Genomic DNA, 20,176 nt, shown 5'->3' with positions numbered 1-20,176 from the left:
ATGATAGCTTTTGTTGCAAGAACAACGATAAAGTCTCAGGCTTTAGCGCAGTTCATGGCAGACTGGACGTCGGATGCTGAAGCTCCAGATGAGGCACCGTTAGACCCAGTTTGGATCGTGTATTATGACGGAGCCTGGGGGGCTACAGGTGCTGGCGCGGCGGCGGTAGTGTCTTCACCTTCGGGAGTGAAGTTGTGATACGCCGCCAGGCTCGAGTTTTGATTGACAAACTATATTACAGAGTACGAAGTAGTTATCCTCGGGCTTTGTAAGGCACGGGCGTTGGGCGCCCGCAGGGTCCTAGTTAAGACAGGCTCCAAGGTGGTTGCAAGCCAAATTGAAAAGACGTTCCAGGTGAAGGAGCCAGAACTGGTCAAGTACATGGCAGCAGTGTGAAGCATGGAAAAGCATTTCCTAGGGTTCACAGTCAAGAGTATATCGAGGAATGACAACTTTGAGATCGACGACCTCGCAAAGGCTGCGGTGCAAAATCTGCTGATACTGCCATATGTGTTTTATCAGAAGGTGAAGGTGCCAGCAATCGAGGCCCCTTTGCAGGCAGCATAATCGGTGACTATAATTGAAAGCGAAGATTGGTGGTCCCCTACAATGGAATACCTTCATGGTTACTACGAGCCCGAAGATAATATTGAGGAGAAGCGCATGGCGCAACGTGCCAGAAACTACAAAATTGTGGGATCCGAATTATACAAGATGGGAGTTTGTGCACCAATGCTTCAATGCATATCCCAAGAAGAGGGTCAAAACTTGCTCCGAGAAATACATGGAGGACTGTGTGGCTCGCACATCGGCACTCAAGCACCCGTCGAGAAACTATACAGGTAAGGATTCTTTTGGCCGAAGGCTGTCTCTGATGCGGAGCACATAGTCCGAAGCTACGTGAAGTGCCAATACTTGGCCAAGGGTTAAAATAGGCCTTCGACAAAGATGCAACTCATACCACCAATCTGGCCATTAATACGGTGGGGAATCGACATTATCAGACAGTTACCAGTTGCCCGGGGAAACTTGCGTTACGCCGTTGTCGTAGTTGAATACTTCTCGAAATCGGTAGAGGCGATGCCGCAGGTGAACTTAACATCAAAAAATGTCCAAAAATTCTTATGGCAAAATATCGTCTGTCGCTTCGACGTTCCTCGCGACGTGACTGTTGACAACGGCACGCAGTTTGACAGCGAAGGATTCACAAAATTCTGTGAAGGTCTGGGAATCAAAGTCCATTACGCTTCAGTATAGCACCCTCAATCAAATGGAGCTATGGAGAGGGCAAACAACATCGTCTTAATTGGTGTTGCAAGGTGTCTGCAGGGTCTACCAAAAGGAAAGTGGATGGAAGGGTTGTTGAAGGTCTTGTGGTCTGTGAGAACAAAAGTAACAAGACCAATAGGGTTCATGCCATTTCATTTGCTCTTCGGTGAAGAGACGATAACTCCGAAGGAATGTAAAAATAAATCATTTAGAGTCACGGCTGAATCAGTCTAGAATGAAGAATCAGTATTGAAAGATGCACTATAGGAAGTGAGGATGCAGACCATCAAAAATTTGACTAGATACCAGGAGGAAAATAGGAAATGGAGAGACAAGAAAGTGTCCCCGAAGGAGTTGGCTCCTGGAGACTTGGTACTTCAGAGGCTCACCAATACTTCGAACATGGGAAAACTGCAAATTAAGTGGGACGGACCTTTTTTGGTGAAGAGGTCGTTAAGGCCCAGGTCTTATCACCTAGCCACCATTGAAGGGGATGAGCTTCCGCACACTTTGAATGCCGACAACCTTTGCAAGTTTTACGTGTAGTAACCATAGAAGATGTCTTCATATTGGCGGTTGAGGTACACGTATCAGTGTAGCATTTATGTAATTTTCTTTTCTGCAGTTCAATCAAAACAGTGGACGGTTGCTGTACTCTTTTCCTCATAGGGGGAACCCTTCGTCAGGGCTTGAGGTTTTTAATGAGGCAACAACCTTTGTAAAAACTCTGATATAAATGGAATCACCCCCATAAAAAAAATGTGTACTTTCGTCAAAATTATGCATAATTCATCGTCGAAGTGTTGCAAACCTTCACAAGAAGGAAGCATACCAATCGACAAAGGTGAGCTAAAAACTCGCCATAAAAATCAAGGTATGAAATGTCAAAGAATGACATCTTACCTTTCGACTTTAGACGGGTGTAAACCCACAGCAAAGTTCAAAGCTTATCGCTCGCTTCGAAGTTGTCTATATTTTAAAGCATCTCTTTCTGCAGCATCTTCGCGCCACGAGGCAAGGTGATTACGATTTAGTTACATGAATCTATGTAATGCTAAAAAAAAGCCAAAGTGTTGCTCGACCTAACAGAAGGTGGCGCACCACTTGACTAAAAGTCGGGGGCAAAGAGTGCTTGCCCCTGCACCGAAGGCAAAATGTACCTTCGGGAGAAAAAAAAGCCAAAGTGTTGCTCGACCTAAAAGAAGGAGGCACACCTCTCGACTGAAAGTTGGGGGCTAAGAGTGCATGTCCCCACACCAAAGGCAAAATGTACCTTTAGGAGAAAAAATAAAAAGTCGAAGTGCTGCTCGACCTAAAAGAAGGCAGCACACCTCTCGACTGAAAGTCAGGGGCTAAGAGTGCCTGCCCTCGCATCGAAGGCAAAACGTACCTTCGGGAGAAAAAAATAAAAAGCTAAAGTGCTGCTCGACCTAAAAGAAGGTGGCACACCTCTCGACTAAAAGTCAGGGGCTAAGAGTGCCTACCCCCGCACCGAAGGAAAAACGTACATTCGGGAGAAAAAAAATAAAAGGCCGAAGTGCTGCTAGGCTTTGAAAGAAGGCTGCGCGCCCCTCGGGGGCTAAGAAAGCCTGCCCTGCGCCGAAGGCACAGAATACCTAACATTAATCCCGAAACACGAACACCATACAGAACACGAAAATTCAGAGAAATAAAAGTCGAAGCTTGGATAACCATCGCTGCAAATTGTGCAGTCACATTTATGGTTCTACCGAAGGTCCCTACAGCTTAAAAGTATGGGGGGGGGGCGTTTTCCACTTGGCGCTTCTATAATGGTTCTGCCGAAGGTCCCTACCGGGGGGGGGGGAGAGGGGACGGCATTTTCTGGGTCACGTTTTGAACGCGATACAGCCAAAGGTCCTAATCGATGAAAGACCATCGATAACAACTTTATTTAGCAAATTCATCAATGTCAGGATCTACAAAATCTTTATACCAATGACTAAAGCCAAATTGAAAGGCTATGCCTTGGCTGGCATGAAAAGGCATAATTGGATCCAAGGGTGATCCAATATAATTAGATGAAGTGGTAAACGAAGATGTAGCCAAGGCGCTCATGCTTTCGTCATGTCGTACTATTTGCGAAGGCCCTTGGCGGTAGCAAAATTGAAACTGATGGGGTAGAGATTCATGATTATCGTCTTCTGGCTCAGACTTCGGATCGACGAACATATGCAGAGGCTCAAACTCTTCGCGCACAATCCTGCGGCCTTGCGCTTAGCCCTTCGGGTCTCTAAAACCGAAGGGTTAAGCGACTTCCATAACACTTTGGAGCCAGCATTCCTTAAATCATAGGACATGCGCTTCGCTCTCCAGTACCTCTCGAAATCAATAGCTAGGTGGCGACGGTGAAAGGAGTCCCAGCACGACCAAGACATAAAAAAATTGTCCCGCATCACAGTGATAAGAACAACATCTTCAGCTACCTGTGTAGTGTTCGAAGCGAGGACCTGCATAGGGAGCGAAGGCGGTCAAAACAATTGACAATAAATAAAAGCGTATATATTACAATATGTTTTGATTGGTAACCAAACTTTCAAAACCAAAAACAACACTTCGTGCATTCTTCACACCTTCCCTTTCTCTTCGACCGCCTTGGTTGTCGCTTTGGTGGAAGGATCATCTTTTGATTTTGCCTGGAGGACAAAGCGTTCATGAATACGCGTGGCAAAATCTTGAAAGTAGAACCAAAAAAATACATACTCGTTAGTGGTTGATTTCCGCCTCCCGGAGGGTGAGTTTGCGGCCATGCTTACACCAATAGTTGGTGGTGAATGCTCATGCAGTGGCCTTCGATGCTCTTGACATAGCCGACGTTGACATATCCAAAGGATAGCAGAAGGTTGTTTTTTGGAGTGCGGCATGATGGTCACAGCTAGTCATCTCAATTGACTGGACTAAACTCCTTGCTGAGACCATGGTGCAGAAGTCATCGTATAGCTGAACCATGGGCAAAAGGATACCGCTGGTTTCGCAGATCCATCCAATAAGTCCACCCAACCCGACAAGGTCAAGCGCTGGAGGAGTGGCCGAACCACCGATTCCATTGAAGGTGTTGTTAATTGCTTTGCAAGCTGCAACGGCCTTCAGCTCCAGTTCTCCTAGCACAGAGAGGATGTCATCGGATAGCGCCTTCGCCTCGTCCAGCTCTTCCCACAGTCGCTGCATTTTAGTTTTTTTGCGGTGCAGTGGGCTTGTAGCTCTGAAACCTGAGCTTCGGACGCCATTAGATTCTGGCAAAGATAGGTGATCTCTTCTTCCATGCTCTATTTGCCTGAGCAAAGGGAGCTCACTTCTTTTTCAAGCTGCTGCAAGCGCAATTCTGCCTCCCTCGCTCATCGCGCAAACTCCCTTTTATGAGCCTCGGCCTTCTCCGCCCGGGCCTAAAACATGGCCCTTGTGCCTCCGCATTCTTCACGTGGGCCTCGGAGTGCTCTGCCTGCTTGCGCTACGCGCGCGAAATGAGCATAGCGTGCAATAGCTCATAGGTGTCAGCACAAGTAAGCAAAGAGAAGCTGAAGTCGTGATGCGAAATACCTTTGCATGGCCACATCGGAGGCATCGATGAGCTCAACAGCGGGCTTTCGCACTAGAGAAATCTCAAGCTCGGGGAGAACGAAGCTGCCAAACATCTTCGTTGCGTCATTGACTTGCCCCGAGCGTGTCTCAAATGAAGAACTTTTGAAGGCTTCAGTGTCAATAGCCTTCGCGTCGAGTAGGCTGCTGTGACTCATAAGCCCCTTTTCGCCATGATGCGTCAAGGGTGGCGAGGTATTTTCCTCTTCGATCTCTGTGGCCCTATGGCCTCCGGACGAGCTATCCTTAGATGAAGAGCTCGAAGATGAAGAAGAAGAGGTTGATTCAGCTCCAGCTTCTTCGACAATTTTTACTCCTTCGGCCCCCTCAGCTTCCCTTCCCCCCGCTATCTCGGCAGTAGTGCGCAGATTAGAAAGTTCGTCTTCCTCGTCACTAAGAATTAGCATGGCAAGGTCCACGCATGCAAAAAAGGCAGGCTTCGGCGAGGAGGGAGGATCCTGAATGCTCTTTGGAGGCTCCTGTCGAAGGGGCACAACTCGAATGGCAATTGAGCCTTCGGGGGTCATTTCCTCACCCAAGATGTCGAGGGCCATTTCACGAGATCTTTTCTTCAGGGCAAGCACCTTCTTCTTTTTACCCGCTTGCTACGAAGGGTTGGCGATTTTCCCCTTCCTTTGGCTGCCACCAGCAGACTCTCCACTGGCCTCAGCGTTCAGGGAGCCTTCTCCTTCGCCTTGACTTGAAGAGAGCATAGTCACCTTCGGCCTGTCTTTATAGGCAAGGCCTCGTGACTCGAAAATAGGCTTAAGTCACTGACCAAGCCCCTAATTAGCGCAAATTTGGGTTTCTCCCTGAGTAAATTTCCCAAGAAGAAGGGTGGCCTTAGTCTCCACTTCAGCCACCGTCAAGTCTGCCACAAAGTAAACAATGTAAGGAAATAACAGAACCTAAGTGCAGTTAACAACATGATAAAAGAGAATACCTGTGAAGCCTCATAACTATGGAAGGGGATAGTGGAGTCCCTCCGAGCCCTTGTCACCAAATTTTGGGATGATCCAGCCCCGTCTAAGGGGCCACACCCCGGACGCCACGAACTCTTCGACGAGATCGCGCGTGGTCAGAAGCTTCGCGCACCTGGTAAAGGCCTTAAATGCCGAGTTCTGGGAGGCCTTCAGCTGAACATCAGGGGCACAGTTCCCCTTCACCTCTTCGCACTTGGACACGAGAAACTCCTCTCGGTCCACCTTGTGGTAGAACCACCACTGCGTCTAATCCTTCGGCTATTTGTTTTTGTATGCCACGACTAGCGTGACCAGGCCAACACGAAAAGTGAAGTTCAGGCAGCCATAGTGGGCTTCACTTTGCACGTTACGCATGAAAACCTGCTTCGGTTGATGATGGAGCCTGTGGACTGCAACGAAGGCCCTGGCCAATGCTTTCATTCCTTTGGAATGTGCCACCCAAGCGAAAAGGTCGAGCCGAACGATGACATTCGGCGTCAGCTGATGGAGACAGATTTCAAAAAGCTTCAGAAACTTGGGCACCATTTCATCACAAGGAAAGCGAAGCCTTGCTCGAAAGTAGTCGACGAAGACAATGGCTTCGTCATGTTTAGGCTCCAGAGTCTCTTGGCCCTTCGGGAGCCTAACTTTCAAAACATCACTTATCAAACCCTCCTTCACTAGTCCCACAAGGACTTCTTCATTAACCTTGGATTTCCCAATCCAGTAGGTCTTCGGGCGACTTGTCTTGCATCTCGAAGCCATCCGCACTAGGCTTCAGAAAGAAGTGTGACTGCGAGGGTCTTCGTACGGGAGCTGCAACTTTAGCAGATTCAAGCGGTGAAAATTGAAGCAATTGGTGGAGCACTTTTATAGCGGTGAAAAAGCGTTAACGTTGGTTGAAACGAGATGGGTCAAAAATTGAACCATTGCCATAAAAGACGATTCAGCTTGAGACAAAGACACCTAGCGTCATCGAGCCCTGATCGTTGTTTGGGGGCATAATGGTCATAACCTCACATATATAAAATTAGTTAAATAATAATAAAAAATAAAAGGATGATGAGCATGCAGTGGCTATCTGCTAAAAGGTAAAATGAGCCCTCAGAGGTCTTTGATGGGCCAAAGGGGACGGCGTTCAACTATATTATTTGATTCACAGGTTCGGCCCATCAAAGATAAACCTTACTTGTAGGGGGCTACTGTTCGGGAATGATCTTACGCGCCCCTTCGGATCCTGAGGTGGAGTTCCCTGGTGGCTGTCCAATGATGAATAATACAGTTGTGTTTCAGGAAGTACAGGCGAAGCCTCTCGTGGGCTTTCACATGGAGACCGAAGGTCGACCCGTGGCACCAAGTATCAGTGTAGGTGCAGCCTCCGGTGGGACTTCGACGGAGATCGAAGGTCGACCAGCGATGCCAAGTATTAGTGCAAGCGAAGCCTCTAGTGGGCCTTCGGGCGGAGACCGAAGGGTTACTCGAGACGCAGCTCCGAGGCTGGTCGAAGGTGCCCTAAGAGCTTGTGTAGCGGTCTGGGTATAATTTTAAATGTGCAAATGTACCCGATGGTACCAAAACTGTTTCTGTTTACTTGAGCTAATTCTTTACCCCCCGAATATGCCGAGAATGTGGCAGTTAGAGGGGTAATGCTGTAAATTATGGCACAGAGTGGTTGAGTACGGGCTATAAATAGGCTAACACTGTAACTGATGGGATAGAGAACAATTAGTTTACTCATCTCCCCATAAATACGTGTTGCGTCTCGCCGCCTTCGGCTCCTTCTCTCTCTGGACCGAAGGCTTCCCCTGGTTTGGTGACTTCGACTACCAACAGCAGGTATCATGGACCATTTTGACTATATATGTGATATTCTTGGTAATGCCTCAACTAATATGGAATACAAGTATCAGTGTGTTAATTTTTTTATTGGTATTTTTTAAAACTAATGTTTTACTATCCTGTTCTTCGATTCACTATGATTGTAACTCTACCAACTGTAGTGGAAGTGCTTTGAGATGAATCTCTTGATTTTTTATGCAACTTTGTTTCTCACGTGAAGCTCCTTATCTAAATAAGCTTTATATTCTCAATAGTGAGGTGATGCAGATGTGGTGTCGGCTACTAGGACGGTTCTACAGGAACGTGAAGAAGCAACAGAAAAAGATGAGGAGTATAACTGATAATGGTAAGATCTCAAACTAAAAAAGATCTTTATGTCTCTTGAAATTTTTATTTGTCTTCTGTTCTTTCTGCGTTGAAAACTATATTAATCTCTTGGTTACTTGAATTCGATTGGTGGCGAGCAATAGCTATATCTAACTTTCCTCTATTCCTTCAGGTTCATGCATGAACCTTGTTATCTATGTTCAACTTATGGAAAGAGGAAAATTGTATTGGTTTGTGTAGCCTTATACTCTTTCTTGGTTTGTTCAAGGATTTTGTAATGAAGGTGCATTCTGTACTTAATATTGCAACCGTGTAGTGTTGATCCTTATTCAAGTAATTTGATTTTTTTTGCTTTACTCATGCATTTGTCAAATACATAGGATTGCTCATTATAAGAGCATTGACGATAGAGATTTTTCCACTGTACTAACACTCTACATATGGGGAACCATGTAAGACTTTACCCAGTTGCTGCTAACAGAGACAATTTAGTGTGCTATAGGATTTTTCTTTTCTTTCTTTTTTTGGCCTTTCATGACATTCAATTTGTTAGTTGTTGTTTTCAGCTCGAGAAGTAACTTCGTCTGAATAATTTCTCATAATGGGTTCTTCAAATGGCAACTTGAATTCTTGTTCCTGTGTATGTAACTTCAACGTGGATCCACAAATTTTGTCTAGTTACTCATGCTGTTTATTTTGTTGGAACGACTTCTTAGGATCGAGGAAGAGCTTGGCACAGCTGCTGTCTACGAGGTCCAATTTGTTCACATTTGGTCGAGCAGAGCTATGCATCCTGAGCCGTAAGGATTTGTTCTTGCAATCCTATAGTTTTGATCTTTCACACAGCTTGTTTATTTACCTTGCATAAGCATTTTTCAATATTGATTAAATGATTCAGGATTCTATTTCTTATTATGTTCCTCGCTGGGTCATTTTTAGGTGTTGGGGTATGGTATTAGGAGTCTTTTTTGTGTTCTATCAAGATCATTGCTCCCATCGTGGTTAACTTAATGACATTTCCGCCTTATTATGTTCAACACTAACCACTATTTAACCACTAATCAGAATCTCATATCAAAATGAATGAATCTAATACCACTGCGCTTAGCTAACGAGATAGGAACCTTTTTATTTGCTTGAGTACACAACAGGACCTCCTTTTCAAGCTTCAACACCCATCATGTACGTGCTTGACAAAGCGAGAATCATGCCGTGGTAGCAAGATGGCAACGGCTAGATTCTTGTGTGCTCCTTGGTCTCCTAGCGCAGAACCAAGATCAGGTCCAACCACCTTTGTTTAGAACACATCCTGTTGCAAAGTGCAGCAGCAAGGGTACATGCATGGGATTAAATTGTGGTGGTTGCGAGTTTGTGATCAATTTGTTGATATGGTACTGGCACTACGAGTGGGGGATGAGGTGAACACGTATGTTCCTAATAAGAATTGCTTTATTTAGAAATAGTGCTATTAATTTTGCTGTTCCTCAATCTTCAGAAGAAGCCAATATGAACAGTATGGATGGAGAATTGCAGCACATTGTTCAAACTCAGTGGTAGCTGTAGTCATCTCATCTGACTAGATTTGATGTGGCTTTAGGTTTCAATATTTTTGTGTCAGTTAAATCCAAATGGATGGCTGGCTGTTAAATCAAGTTAATTATATACAGTTGTATACCTCAAATTGTGCATAAAAAATCAGTTAGTTGAATTAAGGTATAATGTAGTATTTTATATATCAAGGCTCAGCTTGCAGTCAGCAGTCCCATTTTTTTATTTGAAGTAAATAGAACTTCCATTATTTGAAAAAGGTTTTGGAGGTTCAAGCTAATAATGGATTTAAAAAATTATATCAAGTGGTTTATTTCAAACAAAATGAGTGGTTACAGTTAGATGTTTGAGGAAGTGAATCGCTTCCCATATGGCCAATTGTATCCTTTTCCTTTTTCAAACATTATGGCGTTAAACCCAAGTTACACCATTCTGACCCGCCTTAAATCCAAGCTAGCTGTTAAATCAAGTTAATTATGATGCATGTGCATGATGGCCAAGCATTGAGGAGGCACTTTTTGATCGGCCTATTGACATATGATGGGAATTCACGTCGATATGTAATACCTGCAGATGTACGAGAATATCTTAGCTGCATCGTGGGCAAAACGATTTGAATGAGATAGTTGTGGAAATAAATATATTTCTATGGACTCATTTATTTGCACTCAAAGTTGAGTCGTAGTTGTATTTAGAATCCAAGTTGCAAGCTCTATTTGAAAGCGGTTTTGTTATTTGAGGAGGCACTTTTTGATCGGCCTATTAACATATGATGGGAATTCACGTCGATATGTAATACCTGCGGTGTACGAGAATACCTTAGCTACATCGTGGAAAAAACGATTTGAATGAGATAGTTGTGGAAATAAATATATTTCTATGGACTCATTTATTTGCACATAAAGTTGAGTCATAGTTGTATTTAGAATCCAAGTTGCAAGCTCTATTTGAAAGCGGTTTTGTTATTTTTTATGTGGCAATCCCCTGTGCAATGAGATGAGGACTAACGATGTTTCTTGAAAATTGGTGTGTTGTCGATGACTTGATGGGAGAGCGATTTGGTTGTTTCTGATAATGATCTGTAATAATACATGTATATGATGGGAATATACTGAGGGCTAAGTTATTGATAGATATATTAAAGTACAATGAAAATAAATTGTTTCTGATAATGATCTGTAATAATACATGTACATGTTTCTGGTAGGCCGCAGGCGTGCTACGCCTTGAATTATTTTATTTATATATTTTTTAATTTGCCTTGGCCTCACTCGCTATGACGCTCCCCAAGTCGCACAACTGGGCGGGAACTGAGCACGATTGGTTAGGAACTCAGGATTCTGCCCACCTGGGTTGAATCTCAGACTTAGATACGGGCGTTCATCTTTCTTCTGGAATTAAATATTAGATAGAAAATAATATATGGACATGCGAGTATGTTCAATGGTAATACGTGTGGCGTGATATTTGAGGGTAGATCTTTCGATCTTATTTAGATATATTCTAAAACGCACCCATACTAGTATATGTGGGCGTGCGTATAGTATTTGTGCGTATATATAACTTGTCTTTAAAAAAAAGTTGCACAGTTGGGGCTCCGTCCTCTGGCCTACAAGAAGCACCCACCTCCAACGACTGATTCGTCCGTGGAAATGAGTTAGGAGCGGATGGGCCTAGGCTTCAACAAAATCAGACCGGGTCTGCCACTAAGGTGGGTCACCTTGCTCGGTAGGCATCGGCCATTTGGTGCACGTAGACCTCGGCCCTCGGATGCGCGAGTGGGTATTTGGAAAATACAGTTATTTTGTATTCGATTTTTTCGGTTTATAAAAAATTTGATCTTCAAAAATTGAAAACCTATTTACCCCTTGAAATATAAGAATCTGAGCTTGTTAATCTATTTATTTTTTCAGTTATTACCAAAATCTTCATAGGGGAGGGGCGGAGGATTCGCCATGTAGCGAGGAGCCAGAAAACATGGATCACTTGGGCGAGAGGCAAGGGCAAAGGACAGTGCTTTGCAGGTAAGGGTGAAAACGACTTGGAATGGATTGGAAGAGGGCTTTATTGTATTTGAAACTATATTTTTGTCGAAAATGGATTTGAATATGAAGGTTTGGATATGAATATAATCACAGATAAAGCCAGAAACAAATACAAAATGAATATGGATTGAAAACGAATACGACCGATGAATATTTACCAGAATATGAAAGACTACTCAAATTGTATGAAAGATCATAACAAAAATAAAGAGCATATTTATACTAAAAAGTTACTACACAATAGCTGAGAAAATATAGTTTATACATTTAGTCACTTAGATAAAAAATAACACAATTTAGTTCATCACAACTTCACAAATTCATACGTTATGTTTGATACAAGTTTACACAGACACACAATACTTAGACTTAGTACATATATTTAAACTTAGTTCATCATAAACTCATAAAGTTAGTAAAAGACTAAAAATAACATATAAAAAATAGAAGAAAGGATCTTCTTTAGGTGAGCTTGCTGTCGTATGGACAGCACCCGAACACCAACGTCTAGTAGGATGAGAACCGATAGACAACCATGTCCATACCCTTATCTGCGTCCCATATGTTGGCTAACATCAAGATAAAAACATCCTGTTTAAAAAAGTAAACATGCTACCCTCTAATGGCGACACATTTAAACATAAAAAATATTTCATTTTCTTGACCTCAAAGTTCCAAACACTATCAAAATTATCATGAAAAATTCCGAACAACTTTGGTGATGTAGAGGATGCTATGATTTAGCTCTAAAAAATATTTCAGATAAAAATACGATATGTACAATGAGAAATAAAAAAGACAAATTTCATTATACACACACTACAATGAGAAAAAAAAGACAAATTTCATTATACACCCTGTGTGTATAGATCGTATTTGGAGTTGAAATTTTTAAGTTAGATTATAGGATCCTCTACAACATATATATATATATATATATATATTTTGTGATTATTATATATATATATATAAATATTTTTTGTGATTATTTTAATAAATTTTTGAATTTTTTTAGCATTAGAATGCTGTTTTAGCCCTAGGTTCGGATAATATCCGAACTCAGATAGTCTAGATATTTGATGCCAATACCGTTTCTGTCGGAAATTGCTACGTCAATTCCAAAAAAAAAAAAAAATCCAACATTGATTTTGAGCCAAAAATATTTGATGTCGATTCCGAAAAAACTATTTGCTTTCGGTTCCAACCCGGATCGGCAATAAACTATCCGAACTGTTTTCATCTCTAGTTGTACGCTATGGTGAAAGCAAAGTGGAAGGGGTCATAAAGATTTGGGTATAGCTATTACTTAGACTTATTAGGTTAGATTGAAGGAGTATTTTCTATGGTGCATACATTAACTTAGTTTAGTAGGTTAATTTGATTTTTAGAAATTAAAACTGAATTACCAACAAAAAATTGTTTAGCCTCATTTTAGAAACCGAACCAAAAACCTAATAAAACACAAAATCAGTTATTTCGGTTTTAGGATTATGGGCTTGTTTGGTTTGAGCTCTAATTGGCCCCACCAAAATTTCGAAGTCGCCAAAACGTGGTTGTGGGTGAAAAAAAAAAATGCTATTTGGATTGTGTCATTACTAAGTCACGGGCAATACCAAAACGCGAAGAAAAAATATTGTATGAATTTCAATCTTACCAATTCATGATATATGCGACTCACATGTCATTGTTATTTTCTAACGAAACATACACAAGTGAGATATTATTTTGTATATTTAATGATAAGAAATATAATAGTATAAATTGATCGTAATTTGGATATACTGTTTATTAGATATAACCATTTAAAAATTGTTAATATATGTTTTTAGAATCCGTGCAGCACTGTCTTCCATATGAGCTGCTGCCACTAGCTTTGCTTCCATCGGCTGGCCAGCCAATTCATTGGCATACGATTTCGGCGCCCACGTTTTCGTCGGCACCTGAATGGAAAATGAGCCGCACAAGCTAATTTTTAGTCTCCATCCAAACACACGTCAAAAAGCTTGAACATGACTAATATTTTGGTCAGGCTAGCATTGGCAACAATCCAGAACATGCTTTATTTGCCGATCCCTAGCGGGGGTCTCAACTTTTCCTATATATCGGTCGACTGACTGGGTGGCTCTACCCAGTGAGTGATGTGGAGCGCCATGATTGGTCCGTGAGGATGGCTGGTGAGGTGGTTGAATTGGATTTTGGGTAGTTTTATATTTCAAATGCATTTTTCTCTCAAATCAAAAGTCCATTTTGGAAACTGTTTGCATTATCTTGCTTGTAATTAATGCAACAAAACAAGGTTCAATATGAACATATTTTGATTTTTTTGAAAATTTCAACAATTTGAATGTACTAGATTGACAATTCAAATACACTGTTTCAACAAACCGCATATAAAATGTTGAACATATTATTGTGAATTGTTAAAATAGGTCTCACGAATTATTGAACATGGCTTTTGATAATATTGAATTAGGCCTTTACAATTGTTATATTATGTTTCACAAATTGTTGAACATGGCTTTGGATAATGTTGAATTAGGTCTTTACAAATCTTATATTAGATTTTGCAAATTGTTGACTCAAATCTTTTAAATTGTTAAATGTGTACCAAAATACTAAACTATTATAATTATAAATTATTGATATTAAATAATATATGAAATATGTGCATTCAAGAGATTAAATTATACATGAAATAAAAATGAAAAGGAAAATAGAAAAAAAACTGCTACATGGGTCTGTAGCTGACCGGCCTCCTTATAGGAGTCAGTCACCTGACAGATGGGTTTATTTGGATTACACGGCAGTTTTAAAAAATAACAGTAATAGGCTATCATCGTCCGTTCATCGAGCAGGAGCAAGGTCTCGCCTGTTGGTCTCTGGTTGGCTGGGAATTAAAAAACCGGTGAGTGACATGTGTCACTCGTTCATTGGGAGAGACCTTGTTGAACGGGCAACACCTTTGTCTCACCCGTTGAACTTATGACGGCAAGGTGTCACCCCATGAACGTGCTACACTTTGCTTTGGCTGAAATAATTTAATTTTCATAATAATTTTTTTTTGTTATTGAATCATCCAGTGTTATTAGATGTTTGTGCGATATTTTGGATACTCAGATTTGATGGAAACAAAAAGTTGAACACGATAATTTTAATGGAAAATGCGATATTCACTAGCATTGGCATATACGGTACACGATCATTATGACCTAAACGAGTACAACTCTAAACCTAACATATCTTAGGGAATGTAAACAACATAATTACAATATCTGGCCTACTGAGTGTAACATAAGTACTTTCCCTTCCTCGCCACTTCAGGTTCTGCATCACATGCCTGATGTGCCCTCTCCCGCTTTCTCTCCCTCTCCGCCTCACAGGCCTCCGCCATCATACGGTTATGCTCCTCCCTCATCTTCTGCTGCTTCTCCTGAATGCGCTTGTGCGTAGCCTCCCTCTTCTTGTCGGCTTCCATGTTATGGGATGCGATGCTTAGTATGAAGGAGGAACACATCTGCTTCCGACTACTCAGTATCCAGCCATTGTAAGAAATCACATAGTGGTGGCGGCAAATGCAATAAAGATCAAAATATTATGTGCTAAATCTTAGTTGTTTTTGTCATAGTTTGGCAAGAAGTTATTGCCGGGAGGTGCGAGCCAACATTGGTGCTTCCCTGGGGTGGATCGTACTCGTTGCGACACTTGAAGAACCTCCTTTCATAGCTGTAGGAGAACTCATGGACTTAATCACCCTACAAATATCTCCACACCAACACATGGGAACTTCAACCCCATCAGGCCGAGTATCCGGTATGTATTTCTAGGGGAAAGGATCATATGCCATTTTTGTTGGAGTTGTGGAGGTTGAGGCTAGTAGTTTGGTTGTACATGTGGGCATGAGATCATATATTTATACAACAGAATCGTGCTGGTGAATGGATTAAGTCCGAGAAAATAGTCCCTGGAAAGTGGTTGATTATGTAGTAAGGTGTGGTCATACCAACTGAAAATGCTACTTATGAAAAACCTACTTCTAAAAATCCTACATCTGAAAAGGCCATAGCTGAAAAGGCTAGATCTGAAAAGCCTACTTCTGAAAAACCTAGGTCTTAAAAAGGTGTTCTGAAAAGACTACTGATGAGAAAGCTAATTCCGAAAAGGCTAGGTCTGAAAAGGGTATGTATGAAAATGTAGCACATATTTAGTAATGTGATCAATTCTAATAGTAGCGGTCAATTTTATTATCACGGTTGGATGTGTGTGGGTAACACAAAGTTGACGGTAATATTACATTGGTGTGGATAGGAAAAGGCATCTACTGGATGGATCGGGGATGTCTCCCCCTTCGTTGATGTGCCGCTACACGCTCAGCCTCTTCCTATTGGTGCAGGAGTGCTTCGTACCTTTGTAGGTATTCCTCACGCCTTTGAAGTTCGGCCTCTTGCCTCCTTAGAATATCCTGTCGGAGATGATGTTCGTCCTCATGCCTCTGAAGTTCCTTAGCCTCTCGCTTGAGTTCTTATTCTCAGCATTGATGTTCTTGTTGGCGCTCATGCCTTGCCTCTTCCCGTAGTTGTGCTTTCTCTATCCTAATCTCGTACTCATGTTTTATTTCAGCCTATCTGATGTATCCCCCACAGTATGATGGCCTAACATGGTCGATCTATTCCTTTAAACAACAAGGCTTAGGATAATAAACCCGAAGTTAGAAGTGATTTACTCAAGGTATAATTAGGAGGTATGGACGAAAGCAAAGAGAGAGGCATACCATGAAATCATCGTTAATCTCTGGACACATAAAGAACCTCCTACAAAAAGTCTAGACCTCGAAGGACGTCGACATTCGAGCTCGATCGCCACACTTGCACAATGGATGCTCATGCTATTATGGCACTCCCATAGGGTGGTTCCTCTAGGAATCCATGATGACTTGTTTTGAGGCAGCAAGAAAAGACAATTATTATCACGGTCTGCAAAAGGCTAGGTCTGAAAATTGAGTACATGATTTATTATCATCATTGAATGTGTGCGGATAACACAAATTTGACGATAATATTACGTCGTGGTAAAATGACGTATGCTGCTACAACACATCTATAAAAGGCTCATGTATCTAGACATTGAAGCCACAATGATCAATGAAGCGTAGGAGTGAGAGGAGGCAAGGAAGAAGGGGTTGGGGAGCCCGACAGTGATATGGGAGGGTTCGTTTGTTTCAACTGAGTACGATGAGCCTCTCTACAACTTCCCTTTGCAGGATAGGAGTGATTTTTGTCTTCCAAGTCACCTAAGGATTTATGAGCACTCGAATGAGTGCTGGCCCAAGTGCTCCCATAGGTACGATTGTGTTGTTTAGATGTACGACGAGAGCATTTATAGGGTTCATTGGTTCTTCCAATGTCCTATTGGTAGCTGAGAACTATTCACCATTAACGTCTGTATCCTTTTTAGAAAATATTATACATTATGACCTCCACATTGCTATAGGCCTCCGACGATGACCCCGACAACTTCCAGTACACGAGATGGGTCGATCCTCCTATTTTGTAGCATATCCAAGATTACGTGCACCACCTATGAGACCAAATGTTTGATTTGCAGAGGGAGGTTGATAATATGCCAAGTTCTCCTATAATACACCTGGAGGACACTTTTGTATTGCATCGATCTGTGGTGCACCTGCCTGTGCCACAATAGGGATGTTCCTCGTCCGTCAGCACAATACAATGCTGGAGATTATTGGGACTCAGGAGCCTCATCACAGTTCACTCTAAGTTAGTACGATTAGAACCACTGTTGGGACAGTGTTGTAATTTGTGTATTGTCCCATTGATCTTTGCCCTTTTTACATTCCCTAAGGCATGTTAGGCGAAACTCCGGTACACCACTAGCGGTATCGTATATGCCATTGTACGTTTTGTCAACGTGTTTATTTGATTGTTATGGAATGCTCGTGGTACACCTCGATGGTCCGAATAGAACAACTGTAAGGGAACATATAGGCCATGCTATAGCCTAAAACAAAAAATTTCTACTATATTCACCTAGGAAACCATGTTAGTAGGTGATCATAGATCATTGTTACTAGATGCGCAGCATAGTGAAAGAAGAGTTGGAGTAGACCGATCAAACGTCATGCGCATCATGCTCCTCGACCAGCTCCTCGATCCGCTCCACGACCATCTCCACACTGGTGGTCATGCTCCTCGACCAACTCTGAGTAGGTGCGTCGAGTTCTTGACTAGTTCTGAGTGGTCATGTCGTGTTCCTCGACCAGTTCTGAGTGGTCACATTGTGTTCCTCGACCAGTTCCGAGTGGTCACATCATGCTTTGCGACCAGCACTAAGCAGGTATGTCGACCAACCGAACAAGTCCTCGACGAGCTGAGCAGCAGCGTCGCGATCTTTACGCCGAGGAAATCAGCACCACAATAGCGGCAATGCCTCTACGGTATCCACACATACTGGGCAGGATCACCGTGTGCTGGTGTGCTAGCACCGCACGCACGGCTAGGGATTTTGGAAGATTGTGTGAAGGGTTGCGGCTAGGGTTTTGGAGTGGCTCTCCCTAGCCTCATCCCACGCCTCACCTTATATAGAGCTCGCTAATGGGCTCCCACTTTGAAAGCCCTTTTGTCGAGGGTAAATCTCTGACAGTGATTCCGGGGTATGTCAGATGGTGGGTGCGTGAACGACGTTTCAGGGAGTGAATGTGTTTATGTGTGTAGATGAAGGATTCAGGGACACCGGGGGTTATACAGGTTCAGGTCTCCCAGAGGATAACAACTCTACATCCTGTGTTTTGTGTTATAGTAGATCTCACTTGGTTACAATGGTGTTCTAGTAGATTGCTAGAATTAATCTGTCCTGGTTACAACGGGGTCCTCATCCTTTTATATAGTAGGGAGATGGAGAACTAACATGTGGGCTCTACACAGACGACCTCTGCTTATTCTAATATCTAACTCAAATCATCATTACGGAGTACCATACATGCAACTTGCTCTGACAGCATTGTAAATCGTGTTGCTGCGCGCCATCTTTGTTTAGCCCGTAGAGCCTTATCCTGCTGTATTTAATGCGACAGGACGGAACGGTGCCCTTCTGTACCGTCCCCATATGCTTGCCTCTCCGTGCCGTCCCTGTCCACTTGCCTCTGTCCACCATCCCCATCCACTTGCCTCTGCGCCGTTCCCGTCCACTTGCCTCTCTGCGCCATCTCCATCCACTTTCCCTGCCGGATGGCTGACAACATCCCATCTGTCATGCGGTGCTGCACCGGCCTATAGAGTCTCACTCCGTAGCCTTTAATGCTACAGGATGGGACAACGCCCCCTTGCACCGCCCGCGACCTTATCCGTCGGGGCCGGTGCCTGGTGAAGAGAAACGTCCGAGCAAGTGTCCAATCCAGTCCCGCGACCAGGGGGCTGGTCGTGGGTTTGTGTGAAGGTGTAGCGAGATTGGTCGTTGGAGGCCTTGCACTGGTCAGGGTAGCTCATCGATCGATTAGATTTTTTAGGAGATGTTCCCTTGGCTGTTTGCACCCTTCGTGGGGCCTGTTAGCCGGGATACTCCTTTACTTGATACACCGACACCTTTAGGACTCTAACTCCTCATGGATCACAATCCAATTAAACTCATATACAAATCTAATACGTATGTTTTGTTCCAACCCATTTAGTGTTTGACCCTTTAGGTTCATGTACAAACAGCTACGACTCGGAAACCATTTCTGAATCGAAATCAATAGCGGTTCCTAATAGGACATATTGACTTCTAAATATACACAAAGATCATATCAGTTGAACCTTGACATATGCATGCATCGATCCCTTTGCCTCACGATATCAGTCGAGCTTAAGGCGAGACATGTGGCACCCTTAGGATAGCTCGACATTCACTCGATCAAGTAGTGGATTCATCGTGATTAACTCTTTAATTATATATTTGCATGACCATACACTTTCTCAATCCAACTACCCCCAGAGACATCTCTCCCGTTATCAAGGAGGGGCAAATTCCATCTTGATCGCTCACACCCTATGAACTATTTTATGACAAACCCAAAAACTACCTTTATGACTACCTACTTACAGAATAGCATTTGTCAGCCCCAAAGTATGTCACTACACATTCTGGGAATCAATTATGATCTCAGGTCTAAAGATTCTGCAGGTACACCATTTAAAATAACAACTAATGGCATATCATAAATAACAATTCTCACACTGTCTTAAGGTGGGTCTATCCAACATTATGTTCCCTAACATAAATATTCACATTATTGATTCGATATCTCTATACCTATGATCCGTGAAATATGATCATCAATCAATACATGTACTGACCTTATGAATCATCACAATGATATGTAACCAGGGATCAACTTAGAATAACATCATGTTACAAACTAAGATTTTCACAAACAAGTCACATACTTGCTAATAAATGTAAATAATAATGATTCTTAGGATAACACATTATTCAGAAGTACATAAACATAGACATGATACAATCATCTCTATGATTGTCTCTAGGGCATATCACCATCAAATCACAATACTAAAACACAGTACATGAAAGATATTATGA

Source organism: Phragmites australis, chromosome 9 (genome assembly GCF_958298935.1).
Source record: "Phragmites australis chromosome 9, lpPhrAust1.1, whole genome shotgun sequence".
NCBI lineage: Eukaryota > Viridiplantae > Streptophyta > Magnoliopsida > Poales > Poaceae > Phragmites > Phragmites australis.
Note: the sequence above shows the minus strand (reverse complement) of the source record.